Source organism: Protopterus annectens, chromosome 1.part1 (assembly GCF_019279795.1).
Source record: "Protopterus annectens isolate FY-2018-M chromosome 1.part1, PAN1.0, whole genome shotgun sequence".
NCBI lineage: Eukaryota > Metazoa > Chordata > Ceratodontiformes > Protopteridae > Protopterus > Protopterus annectens.
Genome location: NC_056726.1, coordinates 717,138,251 through 717,160,025, shown reverse-complemented (window position 1 = coordinate 717,160,025; position 21,775 = coordinate 717,138,251).

Below are 21,775 nucleotides of genomic sequence, written 5' to 3'. Positions count from 1 at the left end.
CACACATGCCTTACACAACAAATTTCAAAAATATTTCATAAAACAAAAGTAAAATTGAAATAGTTGACCATACACAACGTCTTGGAGCAATTATAGATAATAACCTTAAATATGAACTGCCTATTCAAAACAACATAAAAATACTCACCAAAAATAAGCAATGTTCTACAGGCATATAAACATCCTTAGCAACACCACCAAAACCTCTCATGCTGCTATCTACCATATCCCATCTCTCTTATATGGTGCACACATCATAGCTGTCCTTTAGGCTACAATTAAAAATAAGCTAGAAGCATGCAAAATTTGCCAGCAACAAGCAATACCACATCCACAACTGCACTGCAACTTTTCTTACACCTATCTTCAAAATGGAAATGTTCTTGCTTTCACCCTACATAATTCCAAGGTTCCTGTAAACTAAGCCCCTGTACTCCTGCACCTTTATGCACTCTAATTCTAGCTAAATGATTTTAGCTGACTCTAACTTCACTGTAAGGATGAAAATATTGAAAATTTTGCAAATTATTTGTATAAAAATATATATATATATATATATATATATTGTTGTTTTTTTCTTTAGCATTTACTGTGTTCTTTTTTGTATTCTTGCTGTGTGCACATTCTATTGTAAATTTGCATTTGCAGTGTTCTTACTATATATTCTTGCTGTGTGGACATTCTTTTGTATTCTTCTCATGCATTGTATTCCTTGGTTGTACTGCCTTTGGAGCTTTTCTCCCCGGACCTCCACTGAAAATGGGTTCTTCTTAGCCCAGTGGACTTCCCCGGTAATCAAACTGAAATAAATAAATAAATAAATATAAATTGGTGCAAACTGCCTCACCACTTAGTATACATACAGCTTATCTCAACATACAACATTATTCACAAAGCTGATGACTGCCCTGCTTTTAGTCCTATTCTGCATTCCTACCACCCTAATAGATCACTTTGATCTAATGGATATTTTCTCAACATATATAAACCCTAAAAATCCTCTGGCCAATGTGTCTACTCAAGCTCTGTCACTAAAAATTTAATTATATCCCTCTACTAATTAGATTTAACTCTAACCTCTTCAACTCGAAGACCTACTAAAAGACCACCTAATAAGACCTGGCTCTGCTCCTGTACTACCCCAGGCTGAACTAGCCCCTCCCTTTTTTCCCCAGCACAGCATACTTATTGCTAAATCATTCTCCTGAACATAGTCAATTTAACTCTTATACAAAGGACAAATATAATTTTGTCTATGCCATGTTATCTAGTCATCTCTGTTCCATAGTGTGTACTCAGTGTGTATAATGTCATCTCAATGAACTGCAACTTGTGAATTCTTTAACTGTTGACAATGTTCCTTTTTCAGGTTGTTATCGTTGTTCAAGTATTTGCCCCCAGTATATATAAGTTCACATTGTATGAACTGCAGTTGAGAATTTTTTACTTAGTTAATATGTTGTTCTTCTCTATTAGGTTTTGCAATAACTTTGTCATTTAACTGCAAACATATTAAGTCAATGTAGAGCTTTTCTTTCCAGGCCTTCACTGAAAATGAAATATTATCCCAGTTAAACTTTCCCTGTAAACAAATGTCAAATAAATAAATAAAATGGTCTCTGGTATTTTATTTGGTATCTCAAAATACTGTCTTCCTGTAGGCATCATTGTTCTTAACCTAAATTGTGAATCTAAAAATGCTTTAATATACTTTTAGGTTCATAGGTTACTACTAAGCTAACTGTCCTTACGAGCCATTTTAAGCATAGCCAATTATCCCTTGTGAGATTCAAACACTGCACCTTGTGTTTGTAAGGCAAACACTTTAACCATTAGGCCACCCTCCTATTTCCTTTTTAAAGAAGAATTTCCTCTTTTAAGGTTTATTTTGCTACATAGTATTTTGAATGGTATGAATCCAGCTAAGGTTTGGGGTACCTCTCTTATAGTAAAGATGACATATAAGAGTAGATTGTTTCAGTTTCTCCCATTCACTTCTGTTACTTTCTGTAATACAGATTTTAAAGTTGTGTTAAAATGATTGGATCACACTGTGGTCCTTAAGTGTTTTACTTTTAAAAACTGACAATACTGCTGCAACACTCTAGATTTTTAAGGTATGCCTTGTCAGTAAGACTTTCTCAAGGATTTTCTACACTAGAAAATGTAGTAAGTTATTTTGTTGTAGCATTTCCATGAGTTTATGCCTCATGAGATTTGTTGTGTAATCAATAATTACTAGGAAATGCTGATTGACTTTACTTGAATTTACAAGTGGGTCCACAGTGTCCATTGCCATGATTTCAAATGAGACATGCACAATAGTAAATGTCATTACAGGGTTATCAAATCCTTAGGTGTTGATGTCATCTGACACTATGAGCAAGCTACAGAAAATATACCTACATACCTCATAATACAAGGCTAGTAAATTCTAGGTAAAATCCTAGAATTTGTCTTACCCATGCCTATATAATCACCCAAATGTGGCTATGTGCTGGTTTTATTTCAAGTGTTCTAAAAAGTCTTAACACTGAATCAAATTTGTTCTTTATCTTGGATTCTCTGTAGAGGTCATTTCTTAACTCAGATTATTGGTATGAAGTGGAGATGTTCTACAGGTGCACTTTCTATATTCTAGTTCCACTTAGTGGTTGTCTTTCCACTGGACCTTTTAGAAATTGACATGGTTAATTTGTAATTCAGCCAAATTAGCATTCATTTTATCAGTATTCTGATGCAGAATAGACACTGTAGATGCACATTTTCCTCTGATGTAACAGCTGGATCTGAAAAAGTCGACAAGGATGTAAGAACTCAATCTGAAGGAGTCTACAAAGATGAAAACACCTATTAGAATAAAAACTATAAAAGGAATGATCTGGATTTGGTCTCTTTTTTGAAGACAGAGAACTTGGAACTGAATTTATTTCATTTTTAGAAATAAAATTATTTAGTTGACGGGATTGTTCTAAATACTTAGACTCTCATCAATTGTGAGATAGAATTTCATTTTACCCTGATGCATAATTCCTTATACATCCATGTTAGAGTGGAGATACTGAAGTCCCCACCCATCTGTGAACTTTGTCTCCATTTTAAGAGAGAATATTTTCTTGGGCTGTTAAGTATTAGAAATCAGAGCCACTAAGAAGAACTTGCATGACTGTATAGGGGAAAATTTCATGCAAAAAAACTTTTCAAGTAGCTACACAAAATTAAATTGCTTTTTCTGGTGAAGGAAAAATAAACTCTGGCAGAGTGCTATAAAGGTAGATTAACAAAATGTCAAGTTTGTATAACTTTATTGTTTGCTAGCAAGCACCCACTATATCATTTAACAGTATGATGGTAATAAACCTCAAGTTATATATACAGAGTGTAATTATCACAGGAGATATAATAGGTGTATTTAGAATGTGTAACAGAAAAAAACAAAACAAAAACAAAAAGAAACAAATTCTACATTTCTTTCTTGTAGAAGCTCTTATAGGATCATAGGAAGTTACAGGTCTATATTAGAACACCAAACTTTCAGAATTTTGAGTGTTCTAATATTGAACCCTATCAATCGAAAATTTAAAACATCGAACATTCAGAACAGCGAATTTTTTCAGAGAGAAAAAATTTGCTGTTCCAAAACACATACACACAACACAAGCACACCAAACAGCAATCCAAACACATACACCTAAACTTTTACCCCTAACCCTACACTAAACTATACATACACCACTAACTATCCACTTACCTTAACCCAAACTGTAACCCTAAGGTCCATCACTATTGCACAGTCACCTCACCCACGCCCTAACCCTAACTCACCTACCTCGCCCTAACCCTCACATCCACACAATCGCACACTTACCTGACCCGCGCCCTAACCCTAACTCACCTAACCCACCCTAACCCTCATGTCCACACAATCGCACACTTACCTGAACCCGACCCGTAACTTTCCAGCACAGCGCTGAAAATACCGAAGCAACAGAAACAGACAACCAAATTCTTTCCCTAGGAAATAAAGTGTTTTTCTGTTTCTTCGATATTTTCCGCATTCGCTGAAAACGGGTCGATATTAGAACACTCAAAATTTTGAATGTTTGGTGTTCTAATATAGACCCAAAGTTACTAGACTAAAGACCCTAGGCCCCTTATAAGCCTACCAAGTAATACCCTTATTTCCATGATCAGCATCTATTGCCCCTGTCCAAGAGGGGCACAGATGGAACCCCGGGGGGGGTGAATTTACTGTTACCCATCCAATTGTCCAGATTGTATTTGAAGATGCCAGTGAGGTGCTCTGTTTGACATGAAGTGGGAGTCTGTTCCAAAGGTGTGGTAACCTCTGGGAGACGAACCTTTCCCTCCAGAAGATTCTATTAATGTCACATACCAGGTTAAGGTCTTTAGAGTGAGTAATCCTTCTACCATTTGATTTGTGGATATGCAGCATTTTCAATAAAGCAGGGCCAGAAATTGCCTTATATGCAAGGCAGAGATCACCTCTGAGTAGTCTGTATGAAACAAAATAAAGTGACAGTGATTTCAGTTGATCCATATAAGACATATGCTGAAGACCTGAATTTTCCTTGTGAGGAACCTTTGTGGTCTCTCCAGTTGGTGCAGGTGCTTGGAAAGTACATACCAAAAGGGGTGTTGTACTTAATTATTGGCCTGATAAAGGAAGTGTACAGGAAAGTTATAACTTCTTTTTTTCTGGAGGCAATGCCCTTACTTATGAGATGAGCAATATAAAATGCCATTCTTACCACTGTGGAGACATGGTGATCAAAGTTAAGGTTGCTGTCAACCTGTGTGTCCAGGTCTCTCACCACTGAGTGCATACTTAGGGTGTTGTTATTGATGTGTTTTTTTGTATTGAGCTTAAGGCCATGACTTTGGTACAGGTCACTTGTCTGTGTAAGACCATCTTGTAGAATGTTGACATAATTTGGAGATTCTATGACCTCTCCCAGTTTGCAGTCATCAGCAAACTTTGTCAGCCACAGACCTTTAGTTTTTGCTTGTACTTCAGATAAATATATTCCAAACAGTGGAGTTCCCGTGATTGATCCCTGTGGAATACCACTAGTTATAGGTCTCCTGTTGGAGGGAATTCCCCTATTTTAACTATATGTGTTCTATCAGTGAGCCAGTTAGTGACCTATCTAATGATATAAGGATTGATACCTAGCTGGGTGAGTTTGTCATTGATGCCTGAGTAGGGGATAGTGTCAAAAGCCTTGAGTCTAGGTAGGCTGCATGCACAGATTTTCCCTCATCCAGGGCCTTGATGACTGTCTCAAAGAAGTCCACCAGATTTTACAGGCCTGATCTCCCTTTGACAAATCCAAACTGAGTAGGATCAAGAGATTGGAGATTACCTATATCTTTGTTATTAAGGACCATGATGATTCACTCCATGACCTTGCAAATAAGGTTAGTCAGGCTAATAGGTCTGTAGTTCCCAGGGTCAGTGGAAGCACCACCTTTGTGCAAGGGAATAACGGTGGCCATTTTCCATTCAGCTGAGATGAAGCTGGTGCTTAAACTATGACTGAAAGGAGTACCCAATGACGGTGCTAATTCTTGTTGGAAACCATGTAAGACACAGCCTGGAATGTTATCAAGTCACATAGATGCTGTGTCTTTGGCATAAGAGATGGCATTTATGACCTGCTCTTTAGAGATACAAGGTAGGGGACAGGTGGAAGGGATGTCATGGGGTATATGTGGCAGGTACATGAGAGTGAAGTTTTCACAGAACCTATCGGCCAACAAGTTAGCTATGTCCACAGGCTCAATATATGTGGTATCATTAACTACCAATTCAGCACAAATCTGGGCCTTTCCTTTTAGTTTACAGATGTAATCAAATAATCCTTAATAGTTGTCCTTAGTTGAGGAAGCTAATTTGGATTTGTAGTTTGCTTTGGAGAGCTTTACAAGAAATCTTATTTGCTTGTTAAAGCTGAGGAGGGAGTGTTTCCAGTTTAGGGCTCACTCCCTCTTACTCTTAGACACCAATTTCTCCCTCTTATTGTAATGCCTGTTAATGGCATTTGTCCAACAGGCAGGATTGTTTTTTTCTAGAGGAGCTTGTTTTGGTCCTATCAGGTACAGCCGAGTCACCGCAGTTATACAGGTGTTTATAAAATGCACTGGCATAGAACTCGGCATAGTTGCCAGTTCCATCTGAGGGGGAGGTGCAGTAAAGCTATTTATGCCATCCCATAAGAGGTTATAAACAGCTTTGGAGAAGTTTTTTTAGTTTAGTTGCTGCTCGGGGGGGGGTGTTGCAGGTGTGATAGTTACTTTGAATGAGACTGATTTGAGGTCAGATTTTACCAGGGAAGACCTCACAGTGGGGGGAGGGTGCTATGGTGCCCCCCCCCATATTTATAAGCACCAGATCCAGGATGTTGGCACCCCTTGAGGGGGGTGTCAACTAGTTGGTCCAAGGCACTGGAGTTAAAAAAAGTTGTGGAACCTTTAGGCAAGTGAGTTTGAACATGAGTAATTTACCCAGTCAATGGATGGATAGTTAAAGTCACCCAAAACCATGGTGTTCAGATGTATCTTGATAAGCTCAAGTAGATCTGTATAGGCAGAGTAGGTGTCCTGATTCATGGAGAGAGTCCTGTAGCTGGCAATGACTTGAATAGGTGTCCTACCTACAGTCAATTGCATCAGAAGTATCTCCAGGGAATCATACTGTTTACCCAATCTGGACGTGTATTTATCTTTAATGAATATTGATACACCACCTCCTTTAGTTTTCACATGTTTATTTTGTGGCTTGAACGTGTGGAAGGAGGTGTAACCTGGTATGGCTGGAGTGCTCTCCCCAGCCTTAATCCAGGTCTCCGTGACTGCACAAATATCTGCATCTTCTAAGATAAGGACTGCTCCATTGAGAGCAGTTTCATGTTAAGAGTCCTTGCATTTATCAGCATACCCTTGAGGTTGTTTTTAGATGGAGTTTTTACGTTGGGAATTTTGTCCTTGAGACACTGCCTAAAAAAGGTACTATGGGGGTAGCAAGAGCCTTAGCCAGTAGTTGAAATCCCAGTGGTGACAGATGAAGACCATCTCTGGCAAAGCATCGACGTCTGTCAATCATTTAATCCCAGGCTGACAGATACTGGATCCCCTTAGAATGACACCAGAAACTAAGGCAATTATTGAAGTCAATCATATTCTGTTTGTATTTTGCTATAACCATATTTGACATATTTTGTCCTGCTTTTCAGGCCCACTGCCGTGATATTTAACAGTTAGTTTTATGCTGCATCCATATATCTTCCCCGTTTTATATTACATAACACTTTGCTATTACTTTGGGCTATTATTAGTCATGTTTTCACAGTTCACTTCCTGTAGTCATGCTTTATGATGATTTTCACATCTTTCGCAACACCCATGTTATTGGTGCAGAGTTCATCTGCCTTTTACATTTTTTGCGATCATGACCAATTGTGAATTTTTACAACTTTTGTAATACTCATACTATTGGTGTAGAGTCTTTCTGCTATTTTGTTTTTAAACAGTTCATAGCCTCACTATTCACCTACATCCACTTAGCATAGATCTATTTATCTTTGTGTTAAGTGAGAACATTTATAGAGAGTGTACCTCTGACTTGTCTCCATGTCCAGATAAAATAAAATGACTCATTGAATGCTATATGTAGTAATTTTGAACGATACGCCTCGTGTTAATTTTTTATTACATATCAATTATATGTCTGTTAGATACTAGTTAGTTTTTTACTATAGCATAATTTGGTGACAAATTATACGCTAGAAGCACGTTTGTTAATTATGATAAATGGTGTCACTTTTTATATTTATAATTTAATTATTATCATTATGATAACATACTTTATTTAATAACTATTCACCAAAGTTTATAGTTAGCGCGGTATTAATTTGAAGCGCTACTCGATATTGTTATTAACCACACTTTGGATGAGTGTAGTTTTATGATAGATGATAAAAGTGTTTTATAATTCTACATCTTTATATTTGCGCTATGCAGCATAACTGTTATGGGCTAATGAAAGCTGTTTTAGCATAACTTTTGCTCTGCTGTCATCAACTTTACTTCATAGTGATTTTACACCAACATCTTGGCTTTACTACTAGCCATATATGGGCAACATTTCCTGATCCATGAAGTCTTGGCCCGAAGGTTGATTAGTTCTTAATTACTTGACTATGCTTATTTGTTGCAGATCTAAGTGACAATAGCAAGCCTAGTATTAAGTTTTCTAAATATGGGCATAGCTTCCTGCAAGCGCTCACTGAAATTTCATTAATACCATGATGGTTATTGTTCTAATACTTGATGTTATTCTATCTTATTTTTATTTTAAAGGATATTTAATCAATGAATTTTAACATCTTTCATATCCTTGTAAAGTTTGTATTTGTGTATTATTGAGTGACGATCAGACTACCTTTATTCAACCGAGTTTGACTGCTTTTATTGTTGAATTTTCTATCTGTGCAACCAACTAATTTGGCTGGTTATTTAATGATTGTTTTAATTGTTTTATTGAAAGGCAGTACATTTGTATAAAAGCATTCAGTTGGTCTTGTAACTTGTAACCTGAGGAAGCGCAATTTATATTGCGTGAAAGCGCTTGTTTTTTGGTCCACAATAAATTCATTTATTTTTATTTTCGTGGTGGTTTCTACATTTCTTCAGTTTCATATTCTGTTTGTAGTGAGGCATCTTCCTAGGTGAATGTAAATTGCTGCTTAAGGCTAGGGACATACCTGCCTGAGACACATAATCCGAGAGCTCAGTCATGTCTCTCTCTCTCTTTATATAATCCAGAGACGTACATCTCAAGTCATTCTTAACTTGCAACATTTACTGTATATATTGGTGATAATCAATATCTTGTTATTGAATTAAAGCCAACAACCTGTAATGTTGTTTATTATTGCTGCAACTTTGTATCTCTATTTATCATGTCCATGATGTGGAGCTTTTCTCCCCGGGCATCTGCTGAAAAAGGACTTGCGTCCAGTCGGAATTTTCCGGTAAACAAATGTAAATAAATAAAATAATACATAAAATAAATAAATAAACTCACACCATAATGGAATATGACATAGTCATAACAATACCTGTCATTAAGAGACTTGAGTGCATGTGTGATATGGCAGATCCTATTGCCTGACAGATAGCTGACCATGACCTTTTCCTTATCCAGCCTTGTGAGAGGGACATCTGTGTATGCCATGATGGAATCACTTATGGCTAGTATGTTTGGTTTTGTGTTTTGCCTTGAGGGCTTGACAGATGAGACACTGGTGTGTGAACTATTATGTGTATTGTGTTCTGCAGAGGAAGTATTATGTGTAGTCTGCTTGTGTTTGTGTTTGGGAGGTCGCTAATGTTTAGGTATGTTTCTGGTGAGGGCTTCCACATATGTAGATAAGTGTGATGTGTGTTTTTGTGGAATAGGAGGTGAGTTGTGCATGCTGACAACCTGTTTATTGCCATATGTACTGACTGGTGTGTGAGAGAGCATGGTTTCAAGGTTCTTAATATGGCTGCATCTCTCACATGTTAAATTGTGTGGACCAGGAGTAAAGGGTTGTCAGTGAACATGAGACAGTTACCACACTGCCTCAGGTTGCTCATGTCAACCAAGCTTGTTGCAGAAACTATGGGAAATTGTCTGTCCATGGTGTTAGGTACATTTATATGGTTAGGAAAAGAGGTCACTCTGCCTGGTGGGTGAGAGGTGTGTTGGTACCTCTGAGGCTAGGCTTAGTGTTCCATTTGACTGTAGAGCATGGCTGTGAAAAACCTATGAAGGACCACAAGCAAAGTACTAAGGGAAAATTTAACAAGCAAAATGTCTGAGTCTATAACCACCAGTGGTACCCACCGCTACGTGGCAGTGCACAATGGTGTGCTACTTGCAAACAAACCCAAATGCAGGGCTTAAATAAAACAAGAAATAACCCTTTTAATTCAATCTAGCCAATAAGGACACTTTCTCTGTGATTAGATGGGACCCAGACAGCCCTGTCTTCCCACATGGGTGCAGAAGGACCCTCACCAACAAAAGATGGCTTGAATTTGATGATTAGAAGTTACAAAACAGATGCAGAAACAGCAAACCTGGAAATGGGCTATGCTACAGCTGAACTAGTACAGTATACAGTAAAATCTGGAAAAAACAGTTTAGACAATTCAAACAGACAGTAGAATGCAAATACGAGTTAAACATGCAATATAAGAGCAAAGACAGGCACTTACAGTTAGCACAAGGAGGCTCTTAACAGTTACTTAGTCACATTAGAACACACAGCAAAAAAAAAAATATTACTCAAAAACTCCCTTTCTGTTCAGGCTTCAGGGCTATCTTACAAATGTCATATTACAAGGATAGCTTCTATCCTAATTCTTCACTTCAGAGTTTATTTCTCTGGGGTGCTTCTTGACACAATTCTGTCTTGAGCAAGGATTCAGGAAAACCAGAGTCTGGCATCTACCTGCTTCTCTGTCCATTAGCTTTTCCAAAAGGCACCTACTATTCACTTCTTGGTCTTGAAAGCTCAGCATTCCTTTGTTCTTCTAGGCTCAGCAGCCTCAACATCCACCACAACACACACACACACCTCTAACTATATTTGATATATATATATATATATATATATATATATATATATATATATATATATATATATATATATATATATATATAGATCCATATATGGGTCCACTTCTAAATCTAGAATCTCTAAATTCAAAATACTGAAACCAAAATCTCAAAAGCTCAAAATACTGAAAACTCAAAATATTGAAAAAAAAAACACAGGACACTAAAACTAACTATATTGCAGCACAACTACATACAGAAACATATTACTCTTCTCCAAGTATAGACAGGGGGACAAGCCCCCCTGCACCCCCCACACCCCCTGCTACTTAAATATGCCAACTCCCAGACTGCATTTCACTACACTAAGATGAGTTATGTTGCAGTATAGCAAATTAGAAGTGAACATGACTAAGGTTATAACAGGCAGTCATGAAACACATAATGGTATGTTTGCAATTTTCTGCTATGGAGTGCAATCTCGGAGTTGATATATTTAAGTAGCAGGGGGTGTGGGGATGCAGGGGGCTTGCCCCCCTGCTTATAGTTAAAGAAGACTTATATGGTTTGTCTTTTATTTGTTTCTATATGTTCTACTGCAATATAGTTAGAGCTGGTGTCCTGTGTTTTTTTCAATATTTTGAGTTTCAGTATTTTGAGCTTCTGAGATTTTGGTTTCAGTAATTTGAATTTAGAGATTTTGAGATTTGAGGCTTAGACGTGGACCCATATATGTGTATATATATGTATATATATATATATATATATATATATATATGTATATATATATATATATATATATATATATATATATATATATATATATATATATATATATAGTTTACTATCACTATGTTGAAGTGGATTCGGACGAATCCACTTATACGAAAGGCAGGGGGACGAATAGTAACAATGTCGAACCCGACATTGCCGAATTACAAATCTCACCCCTATCTTGACCTATGTTAAATCCCATTCCATGGTCGCATTCGAGACGTAATTCGGCAATGTAGGGATTCGGCAATATCAACTTTCGCAGACGTGGGTCGATGTAAGCAGTGTTCGACCGAGTCCGGTATGACATTATGATAGTAAACCATATATATATATATATATATATATATATATATATATATATATATATATATATATATATATATTTAGGTGTGTGTGTGTGTGTGTGTGTGTGTGTGTGTGTGTGTGTCTGCGTGTGTGAGTGGAATTGTTTAGATGAGAATTCCAGTAGCAATATAACATACAGTGAGGTCCTGCACCTGCATTATTCAATGCCTTATTGACTTTCATTTTAGTGATTAGAAATTAAATACTAATTTATAATTAATGCAAAAAAAGATAAAAGTTAAAAGAATGGTCACTTAGCAAGTGTTGTAGGGCAGGAAAATCAGATTTGCTCTGATTTTGCCTAGGTAAAGGTAGATACATAAACTGGGTAGAAGTCTTTTTTCAATTTATCTTATTGCATTTCTTTACTGGGAAAGTCCAACTAGACCCAACAGCCCCTTTTCAGTGAAGGCTGTGGGAGGAAAAACTGTAGTACATTTATACAAAGCATAGCAACAACATCTGAGGTAGAACTGAAGAATTAAAACAATTTGAGAAATATTAATATTTATATTTATAGACAAGAGAAATACAGAGTATACCAATTATAAATAAATGTTCATACCAATTATATATTTTTAATCAGGTGGAGAAAAATTAATTTATACACAACAGGCATAAGGAAAAGGTGGGAGAAAAATCAATTAAACTATGTGGTAGAATGCAAGAAATCAAAAAGCAACCATGAAATACAAAGAGTAGTAGCAATACACAAAGAGACACTACCAATAGTATTTGCAGCATGTATATGTAGGATTCCCATTTTTTGGATGAAATACTGCTGACTGATAGAAAACTCATCTTGTTGGGGAATTTAACAGTTGGGTTATCAGGATGAACATGAACTCTAACATTTCATCTAAGGGTAGAACAAGAGGATGCCCAAGAGTTAGTGAGGTATTATTTTAGCTTATCTTTGAAGGTGTAGAGGTTACCAGTATGTCTTAATGGAGGAATACATATCCATGGTTTGGCAACGTAGGTTGGACATAAAGTATCACCAGCAAAATTGTTAGATTTTTGTATTGCAAGGAGCTTTTTTGTCTTTAGAGTACAGGGTTCTAGGTGGTGAGTATTGTAGAAGCATATGTTATAAGGTGAGACATTTCTTTCGGGGGGGGACTGGTAGATTATGTTGTGGGTTATTAGTTGGAAATAAGTGATGAATTGCAGTAGCCTTAGCAATATAGCTGATTAAGGGCTATACAGTTTTGGTGCCTGTAAGGTAGGTTAGTCATAAATGTAGTACCTTTGTTGTAATACTATTCTAGTTGTATTTTTTGTGTCTTCCATATAAGTCAGAATTGGGGAGGTATAAATGAGAACAAAGAGCAGATATGTGGATGCAGTAGCTTTTGTCTGTTATCAGTGATGTATTGCTTGGTGCGATAAAGGGTGCCCACAGTTTTAAATCATTTTTGTAATAGCCTAATATATATGTATGTGGAGATCAAATGTCAGGTTATCATCTGTAATAATCCCTAGCAATTTGGTACAGGAGACCACTACAGTTCTTGTATTATTTGGTGAGATTACCGATAAATTATGTTTGCCTAGATTATGGGTCTTAGGAAGAAATAAAAGCAGTTAGATTTTATTGAGGTTTACTTGATAGCTGAAAGCTTTCTAGCCACATTTCAATTGCAGTGGTGAATTCTTCAAGTAACAGTTGGAACTAAAATAAACTTTGAGGTCAGCATGTCAAGGTAGAATCAGCTATATACTGGATTAGGATAGCATGTTTTGATGCTGTATGCAGATCATTGATCAGTAGGAGACCCAAAATGACACCCCAACTTTGAGAAGGAGGAATTGTCTTCCTGTTTTACAGATTAGAGCCTACTACACAGGTTGCTGCTGATTTACATATGTGTTTTTGGGAGACAGCAAGTCAGTAAATTGATTGCCTCAACAAAGGCAAGCAGGTTTGTGGTTGCACTCTAATTGAAATGGAAGCCATGTTGTGTAAATGAAAGGAGATGGTAGTCTAGTAGGTATTACAACATTTAAACACAGATTTATTTTCCTAATGGGGCAAAGACAATAAGATTACCATGAATATGTAATTTGTGAACTCAGTGGAGTTACCTCCTTTGTGGACTGGCATCATACAGGATTATTGTCCAGCTAGATGGGAAATACGCTTTGTGAATTAATCTATTTATCAGTATGGATATTGGATATGAAAGAGCATCTGCAGCTATATTTGGATATTCAGATAGGAAATTTTTTTTCTGATATATTACTGTTTTTTAATTTTTGGAGATATTTTCTGATTGTTGATGTTGGGACATGATTCAAAGGGAAGATGTTTGGGTAGGACCCTATATAGGCTTACTGTTGTCAATGTCATTAGCTCTTTTATTTTCTAGCAGAGTGGTGAGTTTGGAAAAGGGTGAGCTGTGCCTTTTTTCTAGATAATAAAAATTGTCTACAACCTGTATATTATTTTTTGATTTTTTGCTATAATTCTTGATTTAATGTGGCTTCTGAGACATTTAAAGTGTTGGAGATTTTTCTGAGTTTTATTATCTAGCAGCCTTTTCAAGTGTTATCTCTTTTGTGTAGAAGTTAGCTCTTCAGGGATAATTTATTCACTTCTACTCCTATCATTAATCATTTATACAAATCATAGCTCTGCACAGGTACAGAGTTCTGAGTCCTGAAATTTAGAAAGTTGTCTAGTTTGAGGAAAAAAAAATAAACACTGCTACTTTATTTATTTGGGAGGGCTACAGCCCAGCTGTCCAGTATCACAACTTAGTGACACTGCAGTAAAATACACTCAATTGACAGTAAACCTGATAAATATTTCAGACAACCATAACTTAAGAAATGCTATGAAAACTTAGTCAGCTTTCTTTTTTAAATCACAGTAAGGCAAGTAATCTGCTGCATAAATAAAAGAGCTCATTATCTAAAGACTAACCCCCAGATTTACAAAACCCTGTAGAATGTGCAGGATTAGTCTAAGAGCTATTTTCGGCAATATGGCCGACATGCGATCCAGGAACGAGCTCCCGGGACGTGCATGTGAGCTCTTAGACTAATCCTGCATGGACTGAGCTCCTGTATGCAAATTCCCCTCATTTGCAGGTGAAAAGCATGCAAATGAGGGTAATATGCGATCTAGGAAGCAAGCAGCTGTCAGTGCAGGACGTGTGCAGTCTGCAGAAATTTACTCGGTTAGTAACCGAGTACGTTTCTGCAAACTACAAAACGAAGCCACAACAGCACCAAATAAAGTCTGCATATCATTGATGAAGCATGCCAATGGTCAAGTAGAAGACCATTGGCATTGCAAAATGTGTAAAAAATAAAAAAAAAACAACTTTAATTTTTTGTCGCCAATCTTGCCTGTTTAAGCACAGGGCAGTGGTGCACAAATGGGATTGGGAAGAAAGTAATAAAATAAACCTAAAATAAGCATTCTAACTAAAAGCAGTATTCAGCCATGCAAGTCAATGACAGGCATAAAACACCTGGCTAGTGAGTGATGGTTAAGGGGTAGGCCTAGTGTGGGACATGTAACTATGCATTAGCAGGCAATCCTATACAAATGAGGGGAAGGATAGTGAATCCCAGATTTGCCCAGGGTGTGAGGCAGGTCCCAAGAGTGTAAAAGTAGAAATAGATGGGTGCAAGACTAGGAGATAGGTGACATCATGGACAGCTGTGTCAGGCATACTGTAAGTGGATTGGAGCCCTGTGGCTCGGGACTGCTCCTAGCTTAACACAGCTAAGTTGAAGGTGTGTCCAAACTGCCTAGCACTCCTTACAAAGCGTAAGCGGGTGTGCTTGCTGCACACCAGGTTTCATATAAAGAAATAGGAAATTAAACCAGAAAATAGCAGCTCTGTGCACATATGAGCACTCTGTCTGCGCGGCACACACACAGGCCTAAACAGGGAGGCAATGGGAAGGGAAAACAGCAGTATGAAGGTAATAAAGGAGACCTAGCTGAGCTGCCAGGTGAAATGTATCAGAATCACCTATTCACAGAGGTAGTAGACCAGCCCAGCCCAGAACACCACTATAAACTAAGCAAACACCTACTCTCCTGTTTTTTCTACACTCTACACCACCGGTATATACAAGTGGGGAAATTTTAAAAACAAACCTACAAAATGAGAAGGGCTGCAGCAGGCAACATAGAACAACATGTGCAAGAGGCTGATGGTGGTGAGGGTGTCAATGCTGCCGAACAACCCACAGTGAGGAGACAGAGAAGAGTGTACAGACCCAGGGTAACTTACCAGGGGCCACATGAGCTGGAGATAGTAGAGCGCTATAGGGTGGACAGAGACCTCCTACAGTAAATCATTGAGCTGTGCAGGCCACACCTGACACACCACACTGGCCAAGGGGAACCCATCCCAGTGGATACCAAGGTATGTGTAGGCCTAGGTATACAAGCCATAGGTACCTCCCAAACCACAACTGAGGAAAACATGGGCATCTCACAGGCATCAGCATCCCGAGTACTCCACCAGTTCCTGGATGCCATGTCAGCACATGCCAGTGAGTACGTATATTTCTTCAACACATGTGAGGTGTTCACCCGCAATATGCGTCTCTTCCACCAAATAGCTAACTACCCTGGGCTAGTGGGTGCTATAGACTGCATGCAATTATACATCAAAGCACCACCCGGTGAGCAGGGTAGGACCTACATCAACCGCAGGGGCATCCCCTTGATCAACTGCCAGGTCGTATGTGATGCCCAGGGCATTATACTGAATGTGTGTGCTGGCTGGCCTGGAAGCTATGATGATTCACCCATATGGCAACTGACGCAGCTGTACCATAGATTTGCCGATGTGGTCATCCCCGACAGTCACCTAGTGGGGGATGCTGGGTACCCACTGGAGCCAAGGCTGATGACACCCATCAGAAATGCACACACACCTGAACAACAATGTCATAATGAGGCACACGCATAGGCCAGGCATATATTAGAGCATGAGTTTGCGATGTTCAGGTCACGGTTCCGGTGTCTGGACACATCTGGTAGAGCCCTGCAATATTCACCAGCTACATGTACCCAAATAGTAATGGTATGTGCTATGCTACACAATACGATCCTGCAGAAACAGCTGCAGCAGGAACAGCATGGGGTAGGACCACACAGCCCCCCACCAATGCCAAAGCCAGTACAGGCACAGAGTGACTCAGAGGAAGAACAACTTGAACCTGCCCCAGTAGGCAGAAGGGGACATGCCCAGTATGCCCTAGCCTTGGCAAAGAGGCAACACATAGCATATGCACTGACACAGTAGGGGTCCAGGGAATGACACCTCTTCTGACTCGCACAAACAGTTAAAGGGATGCCAGACATGACACTACCTGTTCCCCACCATGTATAGGGAGTGTACTATGTGCATCTGACATAGGCAGCCCTCCAGCACCATCCTTAAGTCTGGCACACCCTCAAGGTAAGTCAATCAACCTACCAAATGCCAAATGGAGTAGAATGTGTTTTTACCTGTAGCTATGGTATGGATGCGAAAATGCAAAGGAATTGGGTGGCCGGATGTCAAGGCAGCAGAGAGTAGATACCCATAGTGGCTTCATGAGATCTGTAACACATACTGGAGTCACCATAGTAGCCAGTACTACACAGGGTGACAAAATCCACTGCAGGAAATAGTTTGAGTGACAGGGGTGTCCATAAGAGCCACACATGCCAGTCAGGAAGGATCACATACCCAACAACAGTCTGAGCCAGCAGGACAGGTGAATACTAACACAAACAAATGCTGTACTATGGCCTCTGAATGTGTCCTATGGGAAACCCATCCCTGGGCCTACGCAGACAGACTGCAGCAGGCCAGGCAGTCGGATGTAAGTTGTGAAGGTTAGGAAGTCAGAAACTAATATATAGGTAAACAAAGCTAGGATCTGTACTACACTGGTAAGCCCTAGCCAGCAGGTTAGGTAAGACTACAGACTGAAATGGAGTACCTGACATACCAGTACAGTCCTAGCAAATGTGTACAAGTGTCAGGTGTGCCTCCCCATCCAACGTACACTTAGAGAAATAGTCAGGTGTACTCCCCCCACTCCTGTGTAGAACAGTAGAAACAGTCAGGTGTCCCCCCTCCCCGCTATGCAGAAATGTAGCAACAGTCAATGCCAAATGACCGATGGATACCCTGCAAACACAGCATGCTACCTGTTGGTGTACAAAACAAAGGTCAGAACTGCAGTACAAACTACCTGGACATGATCCACACATGCAACACAAATGGCCATACTGGGCATGCTCACACACTTAAACACATGAAGGCCATGTCTGGAAACACCAATGAACCTGACATATCTGGAAGTTGCAGTTCTCGGTGCGGACACATCAGTATGCACCACTCCTGACATGCATACACAGTGGATAGGAATACAAACAAATATGTAAGGACAACACACTATAATATGCCACAGGTACATGAGCATAGATGTGTGGAAGAGGGCGACCGTGACAAGGAGCCATGCGGGCCTGTCCCAACTGGCACACAGCCAAAGAGCCCCCAACACATGATGTGTGGATGTAACCCACTGCAGATACTAGCCACCAGTACCTGTCAGCATGACAGACTATGTGGTGTACATGCCAGCTGTGCAACAAGACTGTACAAGGAAGTAGCCATCTAGTAGCTGTATACATGCACCTGTAACATATGACTCCATGTGTGCCTGCATGTGGCATGTTAACCCCTAAATGAATGGGGTATGGCCCATGCACACAATGCCCTCCCCATAGCAGTAGTATGACAAGCCTGCTGAGGTCATCCAATGTGAATTACACCTTAGGGAGAGCTATAGCTCAGTAATATGCATGGCGCATCCCATAACTGCGTACTGCTGTAGTGACATTGTAGTTAGGTAGTAGTACTAACCCCAGACCTGTCAATTGTGTGAGTGCGTGTTTGTGTGCATGCCTGTCTGTCTCTGAATGTATAGAGGGAAATGCTTGTTAGGCTACTCACACTCCGTACAATACATATATTCAACTTTGGCAAGGCTGCTATTGTTACTCGCCTAGAAGTACACCTCTGGGAAAGGGATAACCCAGTAATCGCCATAGTGCATTCTGTAACTGTGCACTGCTGTAATGTGATAAATTAGTTGGGTAGGTGTTTGAACCCCAGACCTGGCAATTGTGTGTGTGTGTCTGATTGAGTAGAGAGCAATGCTTTTTAGGCTACTCACACACCGTACAATACAAATACTCTACTTTGGCGAGGCTGCTCATGTCACTCACCTAGAAGTACACCTTGGGGAAAGTGGCAGCCGAGTAATTGCCACAGCACATTCTGTAACTGTGCACTGCTGTAGCGTGATAAACTAATTAGGTAGGTGTTCAAACCACAGACCTGGCAACTGTGTGTGTGGGTGTGTCTGACTGAGTAGAGAACAATGCTTTTTAGTTTACTCACACACCATACAGTACAAATACTCTACTTTGGCAAAGCTGCTGATGTCACTCACCTAGAAGTACACCTCTGGGAAAGTGACAACCCAGTAATTGCCGTAGCGTGTTCTGTAATTGTGTACTGCTGTAGTGTGATAAACTAGTTAGGTAGGTGTTTGAACCCCAGACCTGGCAATTGTGTGTGTCTGACTGAGTAGAGAGTAATGCTTTTTAGGCTACTCACACACCATACAATACAAATACTCTAATTTGGCAAGGCTGCTGATGTCACTCAACTAGAAGTACATCTCTGGGAAAGTGACAGCCCAGTAATTGCCGTAGCATGTTTTGTAACTGTGTAGTGCTGTAGTGTGCTAAACTAATTAGGTAAGTGTTCAAACCCTAGACCTGGCAACTGTGTATGTGGGTGTGTCTGACTGAGTAGAAAGCAATGCTTTTTAGGCTACTCTCACACCGTACAATACAAATGCTCTACTTTGGCAAAGCTGCTGATGTCACTCACCTAGAAGTACACCTCTGGGAAAGTGATAGCCCAGTAATCGCTGTAGCCCATTCTGTAACTGCGTACTACTGTAGTGTGCTAAACTAAGTATGTAAGTGTCTGATTCCCAGACCTGGCAACTGTGTGTGAGTCTGTGTGTGTCTGACTGAGTAGAGAGCAATGCTTTTGAGGCTACTTACGTACAATGCAAATACTCTACTTTGGCAAGGCTGCTGATGTCACACACCTAGAAGTACACCTCTGGGAAAGTGATAGCCCAGTCATCGCCTTAGCGCATTCTGTAACTGCGTACTGCTGTAGTGTGATTCAGAACGGTGGTAGTGTTCCATCTCCATCCATGCCAGTTCTGGATGTTTTGTGTGTGTTTCAGTGTATGTGTCTAGAGCAATGCATTATAGGCTGCTCACTCGCAGTACATTACAAATGGCCTACTTTGGTAGTCCTGTTGATGTCATTAATTGTGAAATACACATTTGGGGTAGAGGTACGTCAATAATGTCCGTGGCATGTACTATAACTGCGTAGTGCTGTAGTGTAGTAAACTAGTTAGATAGAGGTTCTACTCCCAGACATGACAGGTGTGTGTGTGTGTTTGTAACTCGTATCCTGTGTAGAGGTGGTTGTGAGTCTGTGGAGGGGTTTTGCTAATTTCATTTATGGTGGCCCTACTATATATCACAATGTCAACCATATAGGGATAACAGATGTAAATAGCTGAGAGGCTGGGGTGTAAAGCCATACCCATACATGTGACATCAAGGCCAGCCAATCACAGTTAGCAACCCCACTGTGCCTTCACATGTGACTCACAATGGACATACCATGCCTGACAACATGCCCTGTATGGACAGATGACACTGACATCAGGAAATGCTGTTAGCAAGCTATCAATGTAGGTGCTGGGTAGATTTGCTGACAATAGCACTCCCTGCCACAGGTGGGCAAGACTGGCACATCTGATGATAAGCTGTGTTCACAGCATGGGCCAGACTGTATACTGCATATGGAGTAATGTTGGATTAACAGTGTTTGCCTGGATATACCTGTTGTACATGTCGCGGTTTACTATTAAAAGTTCGAAAGGCACTCCGTCGACTGTGCTATAGTCGACAACGGAAGTTCGAAAATGATAATTGCGAAGTCAAGAAAACAATCTAGGAATGGGTTTTAACATGGGTCGAGGTAGGGGAGATGTTTGTAGTTCAGAATAATACTGAACACCTACCTCGACCCATGTTAAAACCGTTCCTAGATTGATTTTTTGACTTCGACATTCAACATTTTCGAACTTCCGTTGTCGACTATAGCACAGTCGACGGAGTGCCGTTCGAACTTTTAATAGTAAACCCATGTCGCGATACCTGCAATGTCAGTTCCATGTATATCAGGAATCCACATCTGCAGGGTTATCTGCAGACTGGGCAATGTTGTGCCTTTGGTTTCATGTGTTAGCCACGATGCATCTGTCTGTGGAATGCAGAAGGTAGTGTGAGGATTGCAGTCTGTTGATGGTGAAGGCCATGACAGTTACTGGCTACATATACCTCATTGGACATATGTTGCAACAAACCCCGTTACAATGATATATTAATGAGGGTATCACAGCAACATGTCTATACTGGCCCTGTGTATGTGCTGCCAGCCACACCTCTGTCAACCTTTGTACATATGTTGTGTATGAAGTGGTGCATATGTGCTGTACACCATAAATAGTGTCATCATATCTGATAACAAGCTAGTGATATATCAGAGTGCTACACATGTCAGGTACAGTCGGGGTTACACTTAATGCCATATCCTGCTCATTCTGTGGATGTTTGTATAGTACTGAGGTCTGTATAGTGATGGTGAATATCAGCAGTGTGTGTATTGTTAATATGTACTATGGCCTGTGTACAGACTGTGGAAGATGTCATTGTTCTAGCTCCCCTTCTATCTGATGTTACATGCTGCCCCACTGTATGGAACCATTTTACCTTACATGTTTGTAGGGCCATACACACACATGTCCCATACCACATATAGCCATCAGACCAGACTGTGTAGTAGCCCAGTATATGTAGAGTCATTCTGTGAGTGGCAGATATGACGG